The following is an 18,445-nucleotide window of genomic DNA, read 5'->3' as shown; positions in this document are numbered from 1 at the left end:
AAACGTCATTGTTTATATGCATACCATAACTTCTTTATCCACTCAGAAATTGATGGATACTTAGGTTGTGTCCATATCTATTGTGAATAATACTGTAATAAACATGGTAGTGTAGAAGTCTCTTCAAGTTTCTGTTTTCATTTTCTTTGAATAATACCCAGAAGTGGGATTGCTGGATCCTATGGTAATTCTATTTTTAATTTTTTGAAAAACCTCTATACTGTTTTCCATAATGGTTGTACTGATTTACATTCTCACCAACAGAGCAAAAGTGTTCCCTTTTCTCTATATTCTTGCCAACACTTGTTATCGTTTGTCTTTTTGATGATAGCCATTCTAACAGATGTGAAATGATATCTCATCATGGTTTTGATTTGCATTCCCCAGATGATTAGCACATTTTTATGTACCTGTTGGTCATTTGTGTGTCTTATTTTAAGAACTGTATATTCAGGTCCTTTACCAAATTTTAAATCAAGTTGCTTTCTTGTTATGGAGTGGTTTGAGTTCTTTATATATTTTGGATATTAACCCCTTATCAGGTAAGTGATTTGCAAATATTTTCTCCCACTTTGTAGGCTGTCTCTTCACTTTGTCGATTGCAATAAATTGTATTAACCCATGTGTGATTTAACTGAAATTTATAGTGATGATCACAACAGTATGCATGCATCTGGTATGACAACTAGGGGAGGAGAAGAGAATAACAAAAAATGGCCCTTGAGTCCCTCCCAAACTTAATTGGTGGTATTATAAGCAGAAACAGTCAGCAACTGCCATGGAGGCAGTAAAGGACGTGAGTAGTAAAGGGGTAGGGCTGGCAGACACACCCTAAGATGACTTTCAATGAGTCATACCCTCGTATAACCCTTTCCCTAGAGTGTGAGCAATATATGAAACTTGCTTTTATTAAATAACAATATGAAAATGGTAATGGGTTGTCATTTTCATGACTATGTTATGTTAAGGCTCTATTCTAGCAGACTAGCTTCTAATGCTGGCCCTGAAGAAGCAGACAGCCATGTTGTGACTGCCTTGGCCTCTGGGACCTGAGGGAAGCCTACAGTTAAGAGCCAGCAAAAATCAGGACTCTCAGTTATATAGCACATGAAATCAACTCTGCCAGCAACTATAGGAGCTTGAAAGGGGCCCCTAAACTCCAGATGAGAAGGCAGCCTTACTGAGAACTTTACTGCAGTCTTGTAAGACCTTGAGCAGAGGATCCAACTAAGCTGTACATAGACCCCTGACCCACAGAAACTGAGCTTATGTGTGTTGTTTACAGCTGCTAAATTTGTGGTAATTTGTTACATAGCAATAAAAGTAATACAGGATGAGAGAGGGTAGGAGGAGGATAGAAGACAAACATAGCTAGTTGGTGTCCAACAGATAGGCTGGTAACTTTGCTCTAAGTAGTCACTTTTGTTTCCAGGCAAGCAGTCTCTTCTAAAGAGGCCCCAGTTTAGAAGAAGCTTCAGAACATCAGTCAGGGCCCAAAGTGGAGGCTGATGTAAACACTTCTTTTGCACAGAATTAATTGGCAACTTTGAGCCTTCTAACTTTAGCAGTGCCACCTCAGCATCTCACCACATTTGACATTCAGTGACTCAGGAACCCAGGAGACAGCAGGCATGCCTGTGCCAGGACTAAAAACTAGTGGTTTAAAGTAAAGGAACTCTAACTATGGGATGCCAATTTAGTTTCACTCATGGCTAGGTTGTAGTTATTCCTGCTATTTGGGGAAGGCCTCCACTGGGGCTCAACTGACCATAATGATAAAGCATGAATTTTATTACCCCGGTTTATTTACTCACTATTTTCTTATGAAATCCAGTACCCAGAGTCAGGGCTCATTGTTTGAATCTTATAAACCTAGTGAAAGACAAGTCATAGGAAAGGCTATAACAAATCAATTTTGAAAGTGTGAGGGTAGAGGAGCAGAGTGGGTGGCAGCAGCAGCATTTCCATAGCCATTATAGAGGTAATTGACATGCACCTGCTGAGCCAACACGGAGGTGGATCTGAAAGTTTTCTCCAGACTCCCCAAGAGTCCCAATGAATGAAACTAATGTTCTACAGTGGAACTCTTCCTCTTAAGGAACTCTGCATTCATTTGCTTGGGCTGCTATAGGAAAGTATCATAGACTGGCTGGCTTAAATGACAGATATTTATTGTTTCACAGTTTTGAAGGTCTCACAGTTGTGAAATCTGAGATCAAGGTGTCATCAGCCTTGTTCTTTCTAAGGCCTGTTTCCATGGCTTATAGATGGTCTTCTCCCTGTGTCTTGGTCTTCTCTCTGTGTGGCTGTGACCTAGTCCTTCTATGTGTGTCTGTGTCCTAATATTTTTGTAAGAATACCAGTCATATTGAATTAGAGTCCGTTCTAATGACTTCTGTAAAGACCCTATCTCCAAATGCTAGAGGTCAAATCTGTTGATTCCCAATCCACTCTTCTCTTCAAAGTTCTGGTGTACCCCTCTGAGTTCTTTTCTCTCTGGTAGAGTCCCACTTATAATAGTGTTATTTGTCCACTTTTCATTAGTGTTATACCTTTCCCTTTGAGTGATTTTATGCAATCAGTCTATCCATAAAATCTCCCCAGATTCTTAATACGATACATGTGCCAATTTGGGTTCTGTGAAAAACAGATACTGGGATGGAGTTGTGAGTATAAAAAGTTATGGGGAAGTAACACCTGTGAAAAGAAAAAGGAGGAAATAGAACTGGGCAGAGGGAACAGTCAGATTCCAATGTAGACATGACAAGGTCTCTACTAGCGCAAAGGAGAGATAAAAGCAAAGACTGCCTCTTACAGGAGTACTACTAAGATGTTCTGCTGAGACCCATTGGATGGAAACAGCTAGGTCCTTATACTATTTTTCTCAGTCATGAGTTGGGGCCATCTTGTTAAGAACATGACTTGCGTAAAAGCTGAGGTGGTCTCTGAGGGGCCTCACAGTTGAAGCATGTCTATTTGCAACTGGGCAGGAAATCCTTTTTTGAAACCCGTTCTAAGTGGCACATGCTCATATCTGCCAAAACACTCTAAATGCTTAATATCAATTTTATGAAAACACAATTTTTTTTCCTTTTAGTTTTTTTTTTTTAAATTTTATTTATTTATTTATTTGACAGAGAGAGATATCACAAGTAGGCGGAGAGGCAGGCAGAGAGAGAGAGAGGAAGAAGCAGGCTCCCGCTGAGCAGAGAGCCCGATGTGGGGCTCGATCCCAGAACCCTGGGATCATGACCCGAGCTGAAGGCAGAGGCTTTAACCCACTGAGCCACCCAGGCGCCCCTTCCTTTTAGTTTTTAAGTTTGAACTTAACACTTGTGGAAGTACAGTCAAATAAATATTCTTTAAAAGCCCTTAGAATACACTCAAAGCACTTAGAATACACTCAATAAACCTCTTATCTTAGTTCAGGAGAAAGTAACAAGCTAGTACCAAGTGTCCTGAGTGGAGCTGAGAATGCAGAATGTACACTTGCCCCCTTCTCACAGATCCCTGCGGGTCTTTCAATCAATACTCTTCCTGCCCCACTGCCAGAACCACAGAGGTTATTCTCTGGCCTATATATTCATGCCAGGGACCAGCCCCAGGAAATGTTACTGGAGCTATCTTTCCAAAAGATCTGGATTTAGTATGGCTTTGTGAAGTTTATAAGCCTCTTAAGTCTTCAGAAAATATCCTTACATTTTCAGCCCCTGGGATTGTGTCAGAAAACAAGGTGAGAATAAGAGGTGATGCATCAGTGCTTATATGGACTTCCAATTGGGACTTACTTTTTTTTTTTTAAAGATTTTTTATTTATTTATTTGACAGAGAGAGATCACAAGTAGATGGAGAGGCAGGCAGAGAGAGAGAGGGAAGCAGGCTTCTTGCTGAGCAGAGAGCCCGATGTGGGACTCGATCCCAGGACCCTGAGATCATGACCTGAGCCGAAGGCAGCGGCTTAACCCACTGAGCCACCCAGGTGCCCTGGGACTTACTTTTTAGTTGAAAGAAAATTCTGAGTCATGGTGCTCAAGCCTCAGTAAGCACTTTGATTTTAAGTACTTCTTACTAAATATGAGTATGTATTTACTTTATATAAGTCAAGGTTTTTAATTGTTTGAAAAGCTATTGGATTTCCTTTTCCTGAATGTCAGTCCAACTAAGGTGATCTTTCTAATTCTCTCTCCAAATATCACAAACAATCCAATATCCCAGGAGAGAGATTTCAATATTGAATAAAATAAAATTCTTCAACTATGCAACTGATTCTTAATTGGGGATGTATAGTAAGAAAAAGAACTTGGGGATATGTATTCAAATTAACACATCCTTCCCATTTCTTCCCTCTTTTCGTTCCCTGCCCATACCCTCCAAGTGAAAACCACTAATCTATGCAATCCTCACCCCTCTTTTCCCATCCATAATTCTACAGGTTTGGAGGCCATCATATGGAGTTTTGATGTTCTCTCAGTGGACACATTCACATGGGCTTGGACTTGGGGCAGACTTAAGAATGGGGGATGAAAGCATTGGAGTAAAGCTTTAGGGTCAACTACATACTCAACAGGTGTATTAAGTTGAAACTTTCAATTCCGTGGGGAGCATTAGCCTTTCAGATACACAGTGAGGCTGACTGTACTGGTTTGTCAATTTTGTTAGCTCAGAATGCACTGTACTATAGGCAGAGCAGTTGCTAACTAGAGAACTTCCCTTGAACTTTAGCCTCGTAGCTAAGGCTTCATATCTGCTAGTGAATCTCCCTAATGCTGAAATATAGTTTCCTTGGAATATAAGCATTATATTCCTCTAAATTTCCCATCACTATACTTGGGCCATCTGTTGAAATACTCAGTACCCACTTAGGTTTGGATGCTTGCCATCTTACTTTAAGCAACAGCTATCGCTATATGACACATTTACCTTTCAGACCAAATTGTCTTCCAGAATCTAAGAAAGAGCCTGTCATTCATGTACTCATTTTGTTTCATTAATCCTGCATATTTTCACGTCTTGGTCCCAACTGGCTTGTCTTGTCTTGCAGTAAACCAAGCCATTCCCAGCCTATTTCTTAGCTAAAATAGAAGTGTTCATAAACATGGGAAACTGAAACTATGGTCCCACTATGTAAGTTCAGATGCACTTTTACAATTGGGTTATATTTATTTGTTCATGTATCCTTCATTCTAGACAGTGAGGTCTGTGAAGAGAGTTATTTTGTATCTGTACAACCTTGGTATGGAATAGGCTCTCTATGAATGTTAGTTGAAATGAAAATGAAAAGTGTAATTGTGCTCATACTTTCTCAGTGACTTGAGAGTGTCCCCAGGACATCCCCAGTGGTGCTGCCACTGACCTGGGAGGACCATGAAACTCCTTGGAAGGAAAAAAAGGTCCTCTGAGGGTAGATGAGGAATGGATGGAAATTTGCATCCATGGGATGCTTCCTCCAAATACTTCTCTCCTGTTGGATGTAAGCTCCTCTTGAGTATTTTTAAGAAACTGTTGAGAAGCGACAAAAGGGGAAAAGCTAATTTTATTTTTTAAATAAGACAATAGTCATTTTTAGAAAATACCCACCAGTGGATTTTAAGTTCCAACAATTTGGCCAAGTAGAAATACATGTTTTGTGGGCACCTGTGGAGTGAGGTGACCATCAGTGAAGATAATATGGTGATATGGAGTATAGATCACTCCAAACAACCTCATGTCCTCTTTCTTTTTAAGTTTTCAATCAGGTTTGTTACTACTCTTTTAGATCAAGGAAATGTTGGGCACAGTGAATCTGGATTTCAGCAAGGTATCTGACAAAGTCCTTCATGATATTTTCATGGACAAGGTAGAGAGAACAGTGCTAAATGAGAAAACTATCAGGTCCATTTCTAATTTGTTGAGTGGCTATACCTCAAATAAGCTGCTTAAATTACCAATATTATTGCCATTTACAAATGAAGAAATGAATTCGGAGAAGTAAAGTGATACTCATGGTTACATAACTAGCATTGGGTTGTTTTCAAAGCACTTTGTGTAAATCCAAGGGATTATTACTGACATAGGTTTTTCATTAAAAGACACGACACAAAGTAATAAAAAATTTGACTCCTCATTTTTGTCTTCTGATGAAGTTGTGACAACCCAGGGCCTGTCTACCTATGAAGATCAATTTGAAAGAAAAAGTAGAAGAAAGAAGGAAAACTGAGAGGCTCTTACATAAATGGATCACAAAAAGATTCTAAATGCTAATATTGAGTTATAAGAATGTGAAACTAATTGGCTAGATAACTGCCTATCATCAGATGCTTTTAGATGATTTAATTCTTCTTCAATTCACAATAAAATAGAAACAGAACATGTGAAATTGGTAGAGCAGTTCATTGGGTAAAATAATCTTTGGATGAACAAATTAACAACATGACCTACGTTGCAAGACTTTCCTTCCCAAGGACCATGTCACCCTGTATTGTGTGACATGCTAGGTGTAAAAAAGAGGGTGAGGACTTTGCTGTGAGGGGTGTGTGTGTGTGTGTGTGTGTGTGTGTGTGTGTATGACAGAGAGAAAGCATGTATGCATTTGTATTTATATATTTAATCATATATATGGGCCTAGGCCTATGCTTTATGCATTTAAGGTATTACCACTGTATGTCCTCATGGAACATAACACAAATAATGTAGTAATCATAGTCCCTTCATTTTTTGGGGGGGGGCTTCCTAAAGAGGAACCCAGGGCATGTTTGCATACAAAGATCAGATTAAATTAGAAGCTGAAAAAAAAAGATAAAGAAAATCAAGGACTGTTAGAGAATAAATTACAGAAATATTCTAGATGATAATACTAGACTATAAAGAATGTGAAACTAAGCAGCACATGAGGAAAAAAAAAACAAAAGAAATGTCATTTTTGTTCTGACTTTGTTGGTACCTACGTAAGTCTTCCATCACTAACCCCTTGGATAGGTTTGGTTCCTGATGGTTGGCAAAATACTTTTACACATGTTACCTTATGGGATTTATAATACTCATTAGGTAAAAATTAGGGATTAAAAAATTACCTCCATTTTACAGAAAAGCAAACTGAGAAGCAAAGAGTTTTGTTCCAAATCAAACATGCTGGGAGGCTTTTTCTGCCTTCCCTGTCTGTATTACTTTTGTTTCATTTCCTTACAATACAGCTCCTCCATTGGCCATTTGTCTTCCTTACATCTTATTTTTCAGCTGATTTGGAAAAATCCAAAGCAGAAAGTAGATGTGAGAGCTGATATGGGAAAACCATTTTTATTTCCAAACTTTAATCCTGGGTGGAGAAGAATTGGGGTATATGACTAACATGAGTGTAGGGAATTGGGAATATAAGAGGTAATAAAGTTTAGACTAGGGTTGAGATCAGTAAGACAGAAGATGAGGACAACAATAGAACTTCAATCTTGACCATAATCCCCAAATGAAGTTTCATAATAAAGCATCAACCCTACTAATCTTTCTTAAAAAAAACTTTATGGAGGTATTATTGACATACAAAAATCTGTATGTATTTAATGTAAACAGCTTGATGAGTTTGGAGATAACTTTGCACCCTTAAAACCATCAACACAATTGATGTTATAAACAAACGTATCACCTCCAAAACTTTCCTCCCACCTTCTTTATTAATTACTATTTTGTGTGTGTGTGTGATAAGAACACTTAACATAAGATCTACCCTAGTAGCAAGTTTTTAGGTATACAATATGGTACTGTTTACTATACACACTATGATGTAGAGTAGATATCTAGGACTTACTTATCTTGCATAACTAAAACTTTGTATTCTTTGACCAAAATCTCCTGTTTGCCCCTACTTTAGCCCTTGGCAACCACAATTCTACCTTTTGCTTCTATGAGTTTTACTATTTTAGATTCCTCATTATAAATGGTATCATGTAGTATTTGTCTGTCTGTGGCTTGTTTCAATTAGCATAATGCTCTCCAGGTCCATCTGTATTGTCACAAATGGCAGGATTTCCTTTTTAAAGGTTGAATAACACACCATTATATGTATATATTGCATTTTCTTTGTCTTTTCATCCACTGATAGACATTTAGGTTGCTTCCATGTCTTGGCTATTGTTAATAATGCCTCAATGAACATGTAAGCGCAGCTTTCTCTTCAAGGTCCTAATTATATTTCCTTTGGGTATACACCCAGATATGAGATTGCTGGATCTTGTGTCTACAAATCTATTGACTTGTTTCTGAAGTATACAGAAATAAGTAACACAAATCATCAAACTAACAATTGTTTAATAGTGTTCTAATCACAAGCTCAGGTAAAATAAATGATTCTGTAAGTTTCTTCACTTCAGATCTCAATAGACTACACTGGATCTACAGAATGGATTTCCTATCCCCAAACTCTTACAGTACAACTTGTGGCCATCTTCATGTTTAGCAGAAAACATCCCCCTGAAAGTAAGCATACCTTCACACTGTGCAGAGAAACCTGGTGCCAGCATACCTCCAAATAGCTTTTGTAATGTAAACTCAAGTCTGGGAAGAAGACAGATGAAAAGCAGTTGGGATTTCCAGACTGGAAGAGGTGGGCATTTTGGCTCTATGAAATGCCACTGCCTACGCAACAACAAAAAATAGAAAACGAGGACCAAGGAAGGAAGAAATATGCTACCAAAGAGGTTGATATTATTGCTGTGATTTAAATTCAGATTTGGTTTTGAGGTTCTTGAAAGCCATGACAAAAATGAAAAATGACCTTAACCACCCCTCCTGTTCCTGATAATGTGACTAGTGCTAGAGTTACACAAGCAGTTCTTTGAAACATTAAAAAAATCAAAGACATTTCTTTTGGTGTTTATTTTATCTACATCCGATTTAACTTCTGTCATTTTTTTGTCAATGTTTTTCTCCTATGAAAATTAGGTAACTGGGATTTTGATGGACCAAATATCTTTAAAAAATACATTGATATGGCTAATTTAATTCATCTATCCCTTATTCATTGGTGTGGAATTTATTTATAGAAGGGTTAAGGTTGTTTTTGTATCAGTTATTTACTTGTGCAAATATGAAAAAACAACATGTATGTTACTTGCAGAGTAATTCTACCCTAAGGGATTAATTGTTGTAAGACTTGTTAGTCTGATGATATTTCTCCATGTTGGCAACTCTTTAACAGCTATGCTATATGCAATCTCCGTATACATTTTGCTATGTAAGCCTAACATTTCAGAAACTGTTTATTTCACCTGTTCTCTCTGCAGTTTGAATAAGCTGCCAACAAGTGAAAGGTGTGTTTTGGTTATGGTATCATGTCATGAACAACTCAGTATGATAAACAGAATTAAAGAGAATTATCATGATTTTCCACTAATTTACATTTTTTTCCATAGAGGGAGAACACTTTACTAAATCAACTCTGCATAAATACTAACTAGTATTGGCATAAATATTAAATATAAACAGGCTATAATTTAAAGCAAGATTTAGGGAACTACAAACCCTTGGGTACAATTAGGCATCTTTCTCATCTTTGTTACAAATTTTAGTTTTTTACTTCTTTTGCAACAGATTTCAGTGAGAAAAATATTTAACTCTCTTTTACCTATCTGCAGCATGTGAAAGGGCTCTGGCCTTTAATTCAGCATTCTGACTGTTGGGTAGCATTCTTCTGAGGTCAGAGATGGGCCCTTGTAATTGAGTGGAAAATTAAGACAATTCTCCCTGACTCTGTGAATATATCATAGACTGCTATTGAGTTAATTCCTCCAAGTTTTCCTCTTTACAGAGATCTTCTTCCTTATAAGCTGCTTTGCAAAAATTAGAATAGAAATATCATAGTCATTATGAAGTGTCCTATAGCTTAGGCCTTTCACTACACTTTAATCTTATACAATTTCACCTTGTCCTATAGATTTAAATATTACCTCTGCATAAGCATGCAATTTATAACTCTATTCCAACTGCTTACCTGATTTTACCACTTAAATGTCTCACAGATATGTCAAACATTATATCCTAAACTGAACTCTTGATTACCACCATCTCAATCCTGCCCAGTAAAATGGTTTAAACCCAATTGTTTAAACCTCAAACCTAGGAATCATCCTTGATTCCTGCCTTTTCCTTATAATCCACAGAAAATGTGTCTTACCCTATCTCTAAAATATAACTTTAGTTCACCTACTTCTCTTCATATCCAATGCTGCCATCCTGGTCCTAGCCATCATATGTGTTTACTTGGACCATGGTAATAGATTCTGACTGGAGCTCACTGTCTCCTCCCTTGCTCCCTTAAATTCCATTCCTCATAGGCAGCCAGAACTGTCTTTTAAAAAATTAAACTAGTCCATTTCTATCCTTTTATGAGACTATTTAAAAGTTATTTAAAAGTTTCCCATAGCATTTGGAATCAAATTCAAATTTATTTCCACAACCTATAAGGCTCTACCTGATCTATTTCCTGCCTAATTTGCCAACCATCTCCTTCATGGAACTGCAGCCTATCTGGATTTGCTTGTTATGTAAAGTCCATTCCATACTACATTGCAATTGCTATTCTCTTTGCCTGAAACTCTTTCCTAGACCCTTTGAGTGCCTGGCTTCTTGCTATGCTTCAAATTTTGGCTCAAATATCCTTTCTCAGAGTAGTCTTCCTCATACTCCCCTTCACTCTATTACATCTTCTGGTTTTATTTCTTTCATATCACTTATCACTTATCACAAATTTTATTTACTTGTTTCTTGTATGTCTACCCCTTATTAGAATGTAAACTCCTGGAGAACAAGGACCTTGTCTGTATTGACAGGTCTGTATTCCAGAATCTTGAGCTCTACCAAGAACTCATGCATACTTAATAAATATTTATCAAACTCAAAATGAAGGAATACAAAATGTATATCAGCAGTAGTATCAATATAAGATTCCATTTTAAGACCAATATGGGAGTATGTGGCCTTTCAAAAGAGTAAAATTTCTTTATTCCTTTAAGCATTTCTTTGGAATATACATAAAATATGCTGAATAAGGCCTTTTTTGTTCTATCTGTGGCTAAAACACCAACTCTGTCAATAACAGCTTCTGAGTAACCAGATGATCTAAAAAGCACCACATTGCCCTATCTCTGCACACATTCCATAGGACTAAGAAACCATTTGCATATCTAAACAGAAAGGGAGACCCAGAAGAGAGAGAGGTGGTTGTCAAAAGGCATCCTCTTTCTCACTGCAAATTCTACTGGGAAAGCCTAGCTGGCACTTGCTTAGGAGTGGAGGCTCTAAGATTAAAATTTGCAATTGACTAAATTAGCCTGCAATGAAATTTTTGTGCTGCAAGTAGCCTAAATGCTGTGAGACATGCCTGACAGGTCATTAGGAAACAAGGATCATATGGTTTCACTTACTAGTGGAGCATAAGGAATAACATGGAGGACATTAGGAGAAGGAAAGGAAAAGTGAACTAGGGTAATTCAGAGGGGGAGATGAACCATGAGAAACTGTGGACTCTGAGAAACAAATTGATGGTTTTGGAAGGGGGCGCTGGGTGAAACTGGTGGTGGGTATTAAGGATGGCAGGTATGGCATGGAGCACTGGGTGTGGTGCATAAACAATGAATCTTGGAACACTGAAAAAATAAAATTAAAAAAGGAAACAAGGACATAGTTGAAGGCAGTGATGAGGCTGGGGAGGGGATGGTGGTGATTGTACGACTTCATGTTTATAACTCACTACTTTCTGACTTGTCAATAAAGAGATTACAATTATAAAGCTCACATTTCCTTGATAAGCACTAAAATGATAAAGGCTACATGTCTTTTACTACCTGGTGTCTTAAGAAATATCCATGTTCATCCCCACCCATTTTCCTTCTGGTAGCCATCAGTTTCTTAAATAGGTAATGGAGATTAAGGACTATACTTACGATAAGCACTGGGTAATGTAAGGAAGTGTTGAATCATTACATTGTACACCTGAAGCTAATATTACATTGTATGTTAACTAACGGGGATTTAAATAAGAACTTAAAAAAATCCATGCCTTTTATATATCTTGGATACTAACTCTAAAACAGTTATGTCATTTGCAAATATCTTCTTCCATTCTATAGGTTGCCTTTTAGTTTTGTTGATTGTTTTCTTCAGAGTACAGAAGTTTGTTTTTTTTTTTATTTTGATGAAGTCCCAATAGTTTATTTTTGCTTTTGTTTCCCTTGCCTCAGGAGATATTTCTAGTAAGAAGTTGCTGTGGTTGATGTCAAAGAGATTACTGCTTCTGTTCTCCTCTAGGATTTTAATGGCTTCCGGTCTCACATTTAGGTCTTTCATCGATTTTGAACTTATTTTAGAGAGTGGTGTGAGAAAATGGTCCAGTTTCACTCTTTTGCATGTTGCTGTCCAGTTTCCCAACACCATTTTTTGAAGAGACTGTCCTTTTTCCACTGGATATTCTCCCCTGCTTTGTTGAAGATTAGCTGACCATATAGTTGTGGGTTCGTTTCTGGGTTTTCTATTCTGTTCCATTGACGGATGTGTCTATTTTTATACCAGTACCATACTGTTTTGATAGTGATCAGCTTTGTAATATAAATTAAAGTCTGGAATTTTGATGCCTCCACCTTTGCTTTTCTCTTTCAAGCTTGTTTTGGCTATCTGGGGTCTTTTGTGGTTCCATATGAATTTTACGATGGTTTGTTCTAGCTCTCTGAAAAATGCTGGCAGCCTTGTGATAGAGATTCCCTTAAATGTGCAGATTCCTTTGGGTAATATAGATATTTTAATGACATTTTTTTCTTCCAATCTGTCAGCATGGAATGTTTTTCCATTTCTTTGTGTCATCTTCAATCTCTTTCATAAGTGTTCTATAGTTTTTAGAATACAGATCTCTTACCTCTTTGGTTAGGTTTATTCCTAGGTATCTTATGGCTTTTTGTGCAATTGTAAATGGGACTGATTCCTCGATTTCTCTATTCTTCATTATTGGAGTATGGAAATGAAACAGATTTCTCTACATTGATTTTGTATCCTGTGAGGTTACTGATAAAGAGTTAGTGTCCAAAATATACAAAGAGCTTAAAAAACTCAACACCCCCCCAAAAATAATCCAGTTAAAAAAATGGGTTGAAGACATGAATAGACATTTTTCCAAAGAAGACATACCGATGGCCAAGAGGCACATGAAAAAATGCTCAGTATCACTCATCATCTGGGAAAACCAAAAGACTACGACAGGGAGATATCATCTCACACCCGTCAAAATGGCTAAATCATCAGGGAAATACAAATCAAAACTACAATGAGATATCACCTCACTCCTGTCAAAATGACTAAAATTAACAACAAGAAAAAACAAGTCTTTGCAAGGATGTGGTGAAAGGGGAATCCTCCTACACTGGTGAGAATGCAAACTGGTGGGAATGTAAACTGGTGCCGCCCCTCTGGAAAACAGTATGGAAGTGTCTCAAAAAATTAAAAATAGAAGTATCTTATGATCTAGCAATTGTACTATTAGTTATTCACCCAGAACATCCAGAAATGTTAATTCGAAGAGATACATGCATGTACCCCAATATTTATAACAGCTTTATCAGCAATAACCAAATTATACAGAGCCCAGATGTCCATCAACTAATAAATGAGGACCAGAGGGGGTCATTGCAAGAGCTTTGAGAAAGAGCATGTTAAGCTCTGGGTGTTGTATGGAAGTATTGAATCACCATATTGTACACCTGAAATAAATATTGCACTGTATGTTAAGTAACTGGAATTTAAATAAAAACTTAATAAATAAAAAAATGATTTTTTAAACAGAAATCTGTGGTGAGGCACAGATAAAATAGTATTCATTCAACAATACTTTGCTAAGCATTAGTGCCTCTTTAGGACCTGGAAAAGTAGAGATGAATAAGGTACAAACTTTGCCCTCAAAAATTTAGAGTCCATTATCTGATATGTCATTTGCAAATATCTTCTCCCATTCTGTCAGTTGTCTTTTGGTTTTGTTCACTGTTTCCTTTGCTGTGCAAAAGCTTTTGATCTTGATAAAATCCCAAAAGTTCATTTTTGCCCTTGCTTCCCTTGCCTTTGGTGATGTTCCTAGGAAGATGTTGCTGCGGCTGACGTCGAAGAGGTTGCTGCCTGTGTTCTCCTCAAGGATTTTGATGGATTCCTTTCTCACATTGAGATCCTTCATCCATTTTGAGTCTATTTTCGTGTGTGGTGTAAGGAAATGATCCAATTTCATTTTTCTGCATGTGGCTGTCCAATTTTCCCAACACCATTTATTGAAGAGGCTGTCTTTTTTCCATTGGCTAGTGTCCAAAATCTATAAAGAACTTAGCAAACTCAACACCCAAAGAACAAATAATCCAATCAAGAAATGGGCAGAGGACATGAACAGACATTTCTGCAAAGAAGACATCCAGATGGCCAACAGACACATGAAAAAGTGCTCCATATCACTCGGCATCAGGGAAATACAAATCAAAACCACCATGAGATATCATCTCACACCAGTCAGAATGGCTAAAATTAACAAGTCAGGAAATGACAGATGCTGGCGAGGATGCGGAGAAAGGGGAACCCTCCTACACTGTTGGTGGGAATGCAAGCTGGTGCAACCACTCTGGAAAACAGCATGGAGGTTCCTCAAAATGTTGAAAATAGAACTACCCTATGACCCTGCAATTGCACTGCTGGGTATTTACCCTAAAGATACAAACGGAGTGATCCGAAGGGGCACGTGCACCCGAATGTTTATAGCAGCAATGTCTACAATAGCCAAACTATGGAAAGAACCTAGATGTCCATCTACAGACGAATGGATAAAGAAGATGTGGTACATATACACAATGGAATACTATGCAGCCATCAAAAGAAATGAAATCTTGCCATTTGCGATGACGTGGATGGAAGTAGAGGGTATCATGCTTAGCGAAATAAGTCAATAGGAGAAAGACAACTATCATATGATCTCCCTGATATGAGGGAGAGGAGATGCAACATGGGGGGTTGAGGGGGTAGGAGAAGAGTAAATGAAACAAGATGGGATTGGGAGGGAGACAAACCATAAGTGACTCTTAATCTCACAAAACAAACTGAGGGTTGATGGGGGGAGGGGGTTGGGAGAGGGGGTGGGGTTATGGATATTGGGGAGGGTATGTGCTATGGTGAGTGTTGTGAAGTGTGTAAACCTGGTGATTCGCAGACCTGTACCCCTGGGGATAAAAATATATGTTTATAAAGCTGTAAAAAAAAAAAAAAAAGAAAGAAAGAAAAAAGAAAGGATGAATCCCCAAGTTTTGTAGCAACATGGACGGGACTGGAAGAGATTATGCTGAGTGAAATAAGTCAAGCAGAGAGAGTCAATTATCATATGGTTTCACTTATTTGTGGATCATAACAAATAGCATGGAGGACAAGGGGAGATGGAGAGGAGAAGGGAGTTGAGGGAAATTGGAAGGGGAGGTGAACCATGAGAGACTATGGACTCTGAAAAACGATCTGAGAATTTTGAAGGGGTGGGGGGTGGGAGGTTGGGGGCACCAGGTGGTGGGTATTGTAGAGGGCACGGATTGCATAGAGCACTGGGTGTGGTGCAAAAATAATGAATATTGTTATGCTGAAAAAATAAAAATTAAAAAAAAAAAGAAATTCGTAAGTGCTGTAATAAATATGATGCTCTACCTTGAAAAAGACCTGAAATTTGCATGTGAAAAAAAAAATTTAGAGTCCAGTAGGAAATAAGATGAAAAATGGTTCTCAGGCAAGGACAAACCTAGACTCAGTAAGAGAAGCAGTATTAAGTATTAAGTAACAAGTATTAATAACTCTTAAATGGAGCAAAGTTGGACTGTTGGACTGAGTTTTTTTCAACCTTCAATCCACTCTTCTTCTAAAAATATTTATTGATGACACATATTTAGAAAGAAGAATGTATGCTAAAAGCAACCACTACCAGGAAGCTAAAAGTCATTTGAAATAGAATGTATTAACTACTCTGGGATTCATTACCAAAGAGTCAAGGGTTGAAGTAGGGAAGGCTGGAGACAAAGAGAAGAAGGAGAAAGACAAGAAAGAGAGAATGAAAGAGATATTCAGTAAAGGTCAGCAGAATCTGTTCTTTTATATCATTTGGTCCCCAAAACACAAAGTCCAAGTTCTTGACCTGATTCTTTTACTTTCCTGATGGTTGTGATGACCAGGTCCAACTTAGAAAACAACTAGGGAAGCTAGATTCACTTTCATTTTCTGGGAGGAACATAATTTGAAGGACGTTGTTCTTTCACTTGAGTATAAATGCTTGCTCCAAGTTAAATAGTGCTTAACCTGCCACAGAGGATCATAGAGGAAGTGAGGGAAAACCGAATGGGAAGAAATCAGAGAGGGAGACACTAATTGACTCCAGGAAACAAACTGAGGGTTGCTGGAGGAGAGGCGGATGGGAGATGGGGTAACTGGGTGATGGACATTAAGGAGGACACATGATATGATGAGCACTGGATGTTACACACAACTAATGAATCATTGAACACTACATCAAAAACTAACAACGTACTACCATGTGTTGGCTAAGTGCATTTAAATTTTAAAAAAAAATAAGTAGGGCTTAACCTGCACTTTCTCAAAACTCTTACAATGACCCCCAACTCTGATCCTCTGTTTGGTTCTATTTACATTCAAATTATATTTTGAAACAAAAGTTGTTTCACACAAAAATGTATATTTCTTTCTAGTTCTATTACTTCTTAACCTTGTCAATTCAATTTTGGTAAACTCAAAATTGTATTTTTTTAATCTTTCTTGTGAAGAATTAATTCACTGAAACTCAAGACCCACTTTTTCAAAGACTTCATTTATTTATTTGACAGAGAGAGAAAGAGAGCACACAAGCAGGGGGAGCGACAGGCAGAAGGAAAGAGAAGCAGGCTCCTCACCAAGCAGGTAGCCCAATGCAGGACTCTGGGATCATGACATTAGCTGAAGGCAGACACTTAACCCACTGAACCAACCAGGCGCTCCCCCAAGAACCATTTTGACATCGGTATGATGGCTTAACTTCTGCCTAATGTAAAATATAAAAGTACCGTATTTGAAAAAAAAAAAAAAACACTGTATTTGCTTCTTTTTTCTATAAAACATGACTAAAATCATAGCAGATATATGTAAAACATGAATAAACTACAAGTCACATTGAGAATTTCACAATACCTGAAGCATGAGGGTAACTCTCTGTACTCAAGAGTGGGAATCCCAGTAGGTTTCTTGTTTTCTAACTGCAATCCAGCCTGCTGGCATCAGGAGGTCTGATTTAAAAGGGAGGATGGAAGTCCAATGCGCTACTCCAATGTTCATAGCCATAATGTCCACAATAGCCAAACTGTGGAAGGAGCTGAGATGCCCTTCAACAGATGAATAGATAAAAAGATGTGGTACATATATACAATGGGATATTATTCAGCCATCAGAAAGGATGAATACCCAACATTTGCGTCGACATGGATGGAACTGAAGGGGATTATATTAAGTGAAATAAGCCAAACAGAGAAAGAAAATTATCATATGGTTTCACTCATATGAGGACCATAAGCAATAGCATGGAGAACCATAGGGGAAGGGAGGAAAACCAAAGGAGGAGACATCAGAGAGGAAGATGAACCATGAGAGACTATGGACTCTGGGAAACAACCTGAGGGTTTCAGAGGGGAGAGGGTGGGGTAGCTGGGTGATGGGCATTATGGAGGGCATGTGTTATAATGAGCACTGGGTGTTATATGCAAATAATAAATCACTATATTACATACTAATGATGTACTGCATGATGACTAACATAACATAATAAAAAAGGAAAATAAATTTAGTAAAATTGGTTATCTTAGCTCCTCCCCCCGAAAAAAAAAATAAAAGGTAGGCTAGAAATAGCAGAGGCTAGACAGCTTCTATCTTGAATCAACATCCAATTTATTTGTCGATGTTGGTTGCTTGAAAGCTCTGACTTTCTGTTTTTGCATCTTACCTACCAACCAGCTTGGACTTCTATTACCTGCTTGCTCCTCCTTATATTTCTTAACTCCTCGAGCTTGATTTGTGGCTTGGCTAGAACTAGGTTTCTGCCATAGTTTTTTGCATAGCTAGGTTCCCAATACTAGGACCTTCCAGGTACCCCTGTTGCATGCTGACCATACTTTGTCATGACACTCTTTCTAGGCCCAGGCAGGAAATAAAATAACTGACTGCCAGAATGTGACTTGTAGTGAATGCCCTTGTGGGTTAAGGCAGACTCCTTTGTGAGCAATTTTCCCTACCATGCCATTCTCTGACTAGTTTGCCTGTCATTGCCATCTCCATTTCTATGGCTATCCAAATATCTTTCTGCTCCAATAGAATTAAGCTTTAAGTCTTATGACTCCCATCTAAATTATTTACTCCTTGTCCTTTACTATTTCTTGAATCTTCTGAGAGG

General features: G+C 37.9%; 1 protein-coding gene across 1 annotated transcript in view; it reads right to left on the bottom strand.

Moving 5' to 3' along the window:
• Positions 1-17,413, bottom strand: part of GABRA3 (gamma-aminobutyric acid type A receptor subunit alpha3) — a 465,966-nt gene extending 448,553 nt beyond the window's left edge. Inside the window, exon 1 of the mRNA XM_047715987.1 lies at positions 17,194-17,413. The gene's annotated coding sequence lies outside the window, so the exon portion shown is untranslated. The remainder of the gene's footprint in view (positions 1-17,193) is intronic.
• Between the last annotated feature and the right edge of the window lie 1,032 nt (positions 17,414-18,445).

Source organism: Lutra lutra, chromosome X (genome assembly GCF_902655055.1).
Source record: "Lutra lutra chromosome X, mLutLut1.2, whole genome shotgun sequence".
NCBI classification, from domain to species: Eukaryota; Metazoa; Chordata; class Mammalia; order Carnivora; family Mustelidae; genus Lutra; species Lutra lutra.
This window is presented reverse-complemented; position numbering and strand designations above follow the sequence as displayed.